Source organism: Pteropus alecto, unplaced genomic scaffold (assembly GCF_000325575.1).
Source record: "Pteropus alecto unplaced genomic scaffold, ASM32557v1 scaffold384, whole genome shotgun sequence".
NCBI lineage: Eukaryota > Metazoa > Chordata > Mammalia > Chiroptera > Pteropodidae > Pteropus > Pteropus alecto.
Genome location: NW_006435066.1, coordinates 829,303 through 836,890, shown reverse-complemented (window position 1 = coordinate 836,890; position 7,588 = coordinate 829,303).

The following is a 7,588-nucleotide window of genomic DNA, read 5'->3' as shown; positions in this document are numbered from 1 at the left end:
TCATCTTTTATGGCAGATGACACAAATTGGTACTCTATAGGCCAAATCTAATTCATAATGTGGTGTGTTATTAAACCAGCTTTCTAGAAAATAAAACATATAAAGCAGAAGAAAAATATTTGTAGCATTTGCTTATTTCTATGGTTTAAATACTCACACCATGTCCAATTTCAAGCTACCAGTATGTAATCGTTGAGGTACTATTGTAAAAATATGTGCACAATTATCTCTCATGAGCAAATATAAGCTTACTACACTTATCTAGAGATATGTTTGGGAAAATAAGGGAGTAATTTGATCCATATAGGGTTGGTCTTTAGTGTTATCAATATGTACATTCTTTGCTATTATTTTAAAATAAAATTTAAAAATTACTTAAAATATTAACCTTTATTTTTTTTCAAAATCACAAGATACTGTCTTTATTCACAAATAAAAAATATTGACTAGAACTGCATCTTTTTTGCCAGTATCTCACTGACTCCTATTATTTCTATAACAATAAGACTGTTGATCATCATTTATATTCTCATACACAACCCATAGTTATGCTACTTTCTTTGACCCCGAAAGTATTTGAGTTGAGATTTCTGCCTTAAATTGACTGGTTGCATTAACACTCTCCTAGACCAGTGTGCAACATTTCAATTTTAAATGATTTATCTAATCTTGGTATTTATTAGTAGTTGAAAAAAATAACTGCAATATTTACTAAATTTTCTTCTTTTTCTTTTAAAATTTATTTTAGGAAGCAATTTCCATAAAATGCACAATAATGTCCTTAGGACATGTAAGTTGAAACGTCTAACTAATCTGATGGGCCCTACCAAAGAATTTTAGACAGCAAGGCTCAGGTATGTTCATAACACAATATTGCAATATTGTATCTTCTTTTAGGTCCATTACTTTGTTTGCTTTGCTTAGCTGAAGTTAGTGATATTTTGATATTTCAACTATTATTAGTTGTCTTGAAATAGATGTTAAAATTCTAATTAGTTTTGAATGGTCTGAAAGATTATTAATATGGGCAGAGCCTATCTGGGTTTTTGAAGATAGGCCCGATTACAAGTAAGTAAATTGTCACATATTGGTTAATACTTAATTTGTTAAATCGAAAATTGGTGAGATTACAATATAATGGTTTATCTCTGTTATACACAGTAATGCAATACTCTAAATTTATTTCTTTGGTCAAAGTCTAAAATGGTTTGAAAAAGCTTGGGATATCAATCTTAGACTATATAATTCTAAACAAAATTATCCCTTGGATACCAAACATATAGAGGATATTTATCCCATTTCTTAAATGATGAGCATGAAATGAAGAGATAGTGTAGTGTTCTGTGCAACAGTTGAATCAGAGAATGCTTAATTCTAATCTCATATCTCCTAATTCATAGTTGAGAAGTTTTGGACATGTAATTTACTCTATGTGCCTTAGTTTCCTCATTAGCAAAAAGAACAACAAAATAGAACCTAATCTATTGGCATAATGTGAAGATTATATGAATAATACGTACAAATTTTGTATTATAGTACTCGGCTAATCATTAAATCTCAATAGTATTAATTATTATTAGTGTAAATTGTTATAAGAATTTGTTAACAGGTCACCAGATGAATGCTATAGTACTTCTAGAGCAGCAATTTTTCTACTTTATCTGTAGGAGTCTTCCTTAATATTCTAGGATAGTGGTTCTCCACCATAACTGTATGTAAGAATCAGCTGGGGAGCTTAAATATACTCCTCAGACCACTTCTTGAGAGTTTCTGATTTAATATATCTCGGGATGAGGCAAGATCTTCAGAATTGTTTTTAATTCCTCAGATAATTGTAATGTGCAGCCAAGATTTAGAACCACTTTTCTAAAGAAATTGGAAGCCCCATATGTATAGACCATCTGCTTATGTAAATTATTGATCATGGCACTTAAAATGCATTTTGTTGAATAAAATTTACAGTCTCAATTGTATACTTATGTAATTATTAGAATGAACATTTTATAGCTACAAATTTAGCACTATAGTTTCATCTGCTTGCATTCAACTCTGAAAGCTCCATGACTGGCATTTATATTTGTCCTGGCATTGGCACATTAATTTAATGGGCTGGAAGGAAAGGCTTGCACTCAGAACTGAGACAGTGATTGAGCCTAGCAATCAACACAATATCTCCATGACAGTAGGCATTACTTTTCCCAACTTGTGTTCCTATGATACTCTGGAAGATACACACACACACACACACACACACACACAGAGAGAGAGAGAGAGAGAGAGAGAGAGAGACTAACTTTTTCACGGGCTGTCTCACTTTAGATCATCCTGTTCCTGGGGTTCTAGATGAAGTTACTCAAACATTATTCTAGTCCCAATGGAAAGCCCAGTGCTTTATTGCTTTATTCAGGATTTTTGTGATTTTTTTTCTGCTCTTAACACTTTCAGATCACTCTAGCTCTGACTGATTGTCTCAAAATCTTATTTCCCACGTCTTGTCTTGGAGACATAGCCCTTCCTCTACCCTGGTTTTGACAGACATTTGAACAGACTGCTCCAAATTTCACATTAAGATCCAATCTCCTATTGCAGCTCTTGACATTACACTTAACTCTCAGATTAGAACTTAAATTTGTCAGTGTATAGTTGTGGCAAACATTTTTTTTTTCTTTAGTGTATCTTAGTTTAACTACAAAGAGAGGAGAAATCTGAAAATATTTAGTCCTCTTACTTACCTCAAAGAAGATGTCAGTATAAAGTCAGTGTTCCCACCCAAACAACAACAAAAAAGGAGAGATGGCTACTCATAGTTGAATCTTAGACATGTGCAAGCAACACTACATGCTGATCATATGAGTATTTTGAGACACAAAAACCTAAATGAAACAGTCAGTGTGATGAGCATGTAGTAGCTGAAACTCTCAGTAAACTCCCTGGAGGTGGGAAAAGGAACATTTTTATCCCATATAACTTGAAATTCCATTCAGTTGACAAATCTCAAAGCACTTTCCTAGATGTGAGTGACTTATACTGAGAAATCCACATTTTGAGAAGTATTTTTTTTTTCATTACCCCTGTGTAACTATGTAATATATCTTTGTTTTCAGTGGGTTAATCTTGATCATAGAAGTTCAAATGATCATTCACTATAGGTTTATCAAATATTATTTAACTGTCTTGTAATATGATCTCCACATGAACCATCCCCAAGAGAGAACATGCTCTTGTTAACTGTCTTGTAATCCCATCCCTTTGTTGCTTTCTTCCACCTTCATATAATCTTCCTTAGGTTCCCTCCTTAATCTCACATTCATAGAAGAAACTGCAAAACTGTTATTCTCTGAAGCATTTGAGATCATACTCCCCAACATGTGTCATCAATTTGGCTCAAATAAACTTTTATAAAAAACTCTGTACAGATTTGAACATTTATTACATTAACAATTAATTTGGAGAGAGTTTACATCTTAACAACATTGAGTTTTCTCATACATGAATATCTCTTTACTTGGATCTTTAAAATTTTTCCCATCAATATTTTTAGCATTAAAAATACTTTATATTTTATAGTACTTTTAGATTTATAAAAAAAAAAATGAAAATGTACAGAAATTTTCCATATATCCTCTGCACCCACACATTTATAGCTTCCTCCATTATCAACAACACTCACCAGAGTAACAATTTCAAAATATTGGAATAAGAGACCTCAGCTTCTCCCCACTCCCCTACAAAGATCAACAATTAGACAGCTATACAAACTAAAGCAACTCTGAAAAAGCTCTGGAGTCCACTTAAAAAACTTTAGCAACACAGTGTGACAAAAAACATGACAATAACTACATGAGAAGAGAAGAAAGGTGGCTTAATTTTGCCTGTAATATCCCATTCCCCAAGCCATCATTCCTCAGCACAGAAAGGGACTTTTTGGCTAGGAAGAGTTTCCTTTGCTAGGGAAGGACAAGTGAAATGAGTAATCCATTTCCACAACTTTTTGGGGCACTATAAGGAAGTCACACTTTGATTTTACCCTATCCAGACTGGCAAAGCTGAGACATACGAAAAAGCTAGGAATAAGAAAGAAAAGCAGAGACTTCTGTGGAGGAGAAAACTTTTCTCTACCCTCAAGTTTCTTCTGGCTGATCTAATAATCAAATAGGCATGAGACAAATTAGCAGGAGAAAATGACCAAATTTAATTACATATATATGTATGGGAACCCCACATACATGAATGAATCAGACATCCCACAAGCAGAAGAGTTCAAAGATGGAAAAGAAAAATGAGTTTATATGACATTCTGAGTTAGGGATGAGGTAAGGCACTGTGAATCTTCAGAAAGTCATTGCAAGGAGAACAAATGTTTAGTAATTAGTAGTTTAGCCTGACCTATACATAACTCAAAACGGATTATTTCTGATAATCTCTTATTGTGGGCAAGGCCCCTAATTCAAGTTTTTCTAGGTAGTTAAGGGAGGGCCTAAGTTTCTCTTGACTCTGCAGCTAAAGTTTCCTTTAGCACAAAACAATCTGCATACCACAGAGGCATATCTTGGTTCCTGGTCCCAGAGTGACTCATTCTGAACGCCCACACTACCAATAACAGCCATGTACCAGGATTGATTGTAGCTCAGAGTGACCCGCTCTGCAGACAAACACAGCAGATTTCACCACTGAAGAAACTAACAGCCAGCTCAGCCACCATAGATATTCTGTAGATATTACCAGACTTCACTCACAAGTATTTACATTTGCAAATGCCAGCTACCTGAGTCCCTTCCTGTTCCCTCTTTCCACCCTTGCTGGGACCAGGAACCACAATGGTATATAGCCCAAGCATTGCAGCTGTAGGAATACAAGATGCCAGCCTAGACCCCTGTGGCTGACCCCCACTGCTGTGTGCTCACCTGGGCTTAGCCCCATCATCTGTGCACTTGCATGCCCAGGTGAGCACACAGCAGTGGGGGTCAGCCACACTCTACCTAGGCTCTACCTAGGTAGTGACTGTGCAGGCGTGAGATAGCATGCTAGCATCCAGGAGGCCTGAAGCTTGTTTTGGGCCATGTTAGGTCTTGTCTTCTGTCACTGACCTGCACCACCATGCTCACTAGAGCGAGCCCTTCCAAGCTGTGCACCTGTATAACCCCAGCCCAGCCACCATCATTGACCTTCACTGCAGTATGCACATTCAGGAGGAGACTGTGTAGCTGTAAGAGAGAACACAACAGCCAGGACCCCACAGCTATCAGTGGGCCTATCATTAACCTGAGCCCCTGTTGCCCTCTCTGACCCTTACCATTACGTATGATCTGCATCTGACACCTCCCACTGCACATGCACTAGCATATGGCCCACACAGCTGAGTGTGTGCACATTGTTGGCTCAAGTCACCATCACTGCCTGTTCTAGTCTCTAGCTGCTAAATCTGAAGGTGACACTCTGCACCCCAAAAAATTTACAGTCACTGCAGACCTTCAGCAGTGTTTGCAAAGGACTACACAGTTGTCGTTATGGATACCAGTTCCCTGAGCTGAAGAACAATCATACCTCACTGTACTAGAGTCACCACGTACCTACACATTTGGTATCCTGGACCACTAGACTTACTTAAACAGTGTTCTCTAGCATGCTCCCACCCACAGGTAAAAGTCTTCTTTTACTGAAGTCAGTCTAAATTCTTAAAAAAGTGACTGCGTCTTCAAATGTGCAGTCACATACACAAGGTTATAGGGTCATGGAGAACAGGAAAATGTGAGTTCACCAAAAGGGCTCAATAAACATCCAGTAACTGCCCCCCAAAAATGGAGATCCAGGGATTACTTGACAAAAATACAAGAGATGACAAATGTTGGTTGGCAAGGATGTGGAGAAAAGGGAACCATTGTGCACTGTTGTTGGGGATATAAATTGGTTCAGTCACTATTATAAACACAGTGGAGGTTTCTTAAAAAGTTAAAAATAAAATTACCATATGATCCAGCAATCTCATTTCTGAATATATATCCAAATAAATGAAAACAGAATCTCAAAGATGTGTATACATTCCCATGCTTATTGTAGCATTATTCACAATATACAAGATTTAGAAACAATCTAAATGTACATCTACAGATTAATGAATAAGTAAGATGTGTATATGTACAATAAAATATTATCCAGCCATGAGAAAGAATAAAATCTTGCTATTTGTACACCATGGATGCACCTTGAGGGCATTATACCATGTACAATGACACACAAAGAAAGACAAATACCGTATAATATTCCTTTTATGTGAAATCTGAAAAAGTCAAACTGATAGAAACAAAGAGAAGAGTGGTGGATACCAGGAAGTGAGTGGTGAGAGAAATAGGGAGATGGATGTTAGTCAAAGGGTATAAACTTCCAGTTACAAGATAAATAAGTTCTGAGGCTCCAATGTGCAGTATGGTGATTAGAGTTAATAATGCTATATTTTATACATTGGCTTGCTAAGAAAAAAGATCTTAAATGTTCTCACCACATAAAGAACTGGTAATTATGTGATGTGATGGAGGTGCTAGCTAGCACTATGTTGGTAATCATTTTGCAATATATGTGTATCAAATCAACACATTCTACACCTCAAATTTACACAGTGTTATATGTTATTTGTATCTCAGTAAAGCAGGGAAAAAAAATCACTCACCAAAATGGTAATTTTTTTTTTAAACCAAAAATGAACCAACATCGACTCATCATAATCACACAAAATTCATAGTTTAATTTAGGGTTCTTTCTTGATGGTGTGCATTCTATTTCTTTCGACAAATGTGTAATGTCATATATTGATTATTATAATATATTATGCATATATTATATAATATCATATAGAATATATTTTTACTGTCCTAAATATCCTCCTTGCTCTGCATATTTCTCTCTTCTTCCTGATCACCTGGACAGCCACTGAGCTTTTTATTGTCTTAATTGTTTTGCTTTTTTCCAGGATATCATATAGTTGGAATCATACAGTATTTAGCCTTCTTCGATTGTTTTTTTTTTTAATTTAGTAATATGCATTTAAGTTTTTCTCCATTTTTTTTTTCATGGCTTGATAGCTCAATATTTAGCACTTAATTATATTCCATTGTCTAGATGGACCAGAGTTTATTTATTCACCTACTGCAAAAATCATTGTTGCTTCCAAGTTTTTGTAATAAATCTGTTACAGATATCTATGTGAAGCTTCTTACATAGACATACATTTTCAACTTGGTAACTGAATAATGAGAAGCACAATTGCTGGGTCATGTGTTGAAAGAATGTTTAATTTTGTAAGAAACCACCAAACTGTCTTCTAACATGGCTATATCATTTTGCATTCTCACCAGCAATGAATATTTTCTGTTGCTCCACATCCTCACCAGTATTTGGTGTTGTCGGTGTTTTGCATTTTGGGCATTCTAATGTGTATTGTGGTATTTCACTGTTGTTTTCATATGTGTTTCCCTGATGGCATGTAATGTGGAACATATTTCTTATGCTTATTTTTTAGTTTTCAGCATATAAACCTTCATAAGTTTTCTATTTTTTACTCCCAGGTATTTTATGTTCTTAAATGCCATTTACG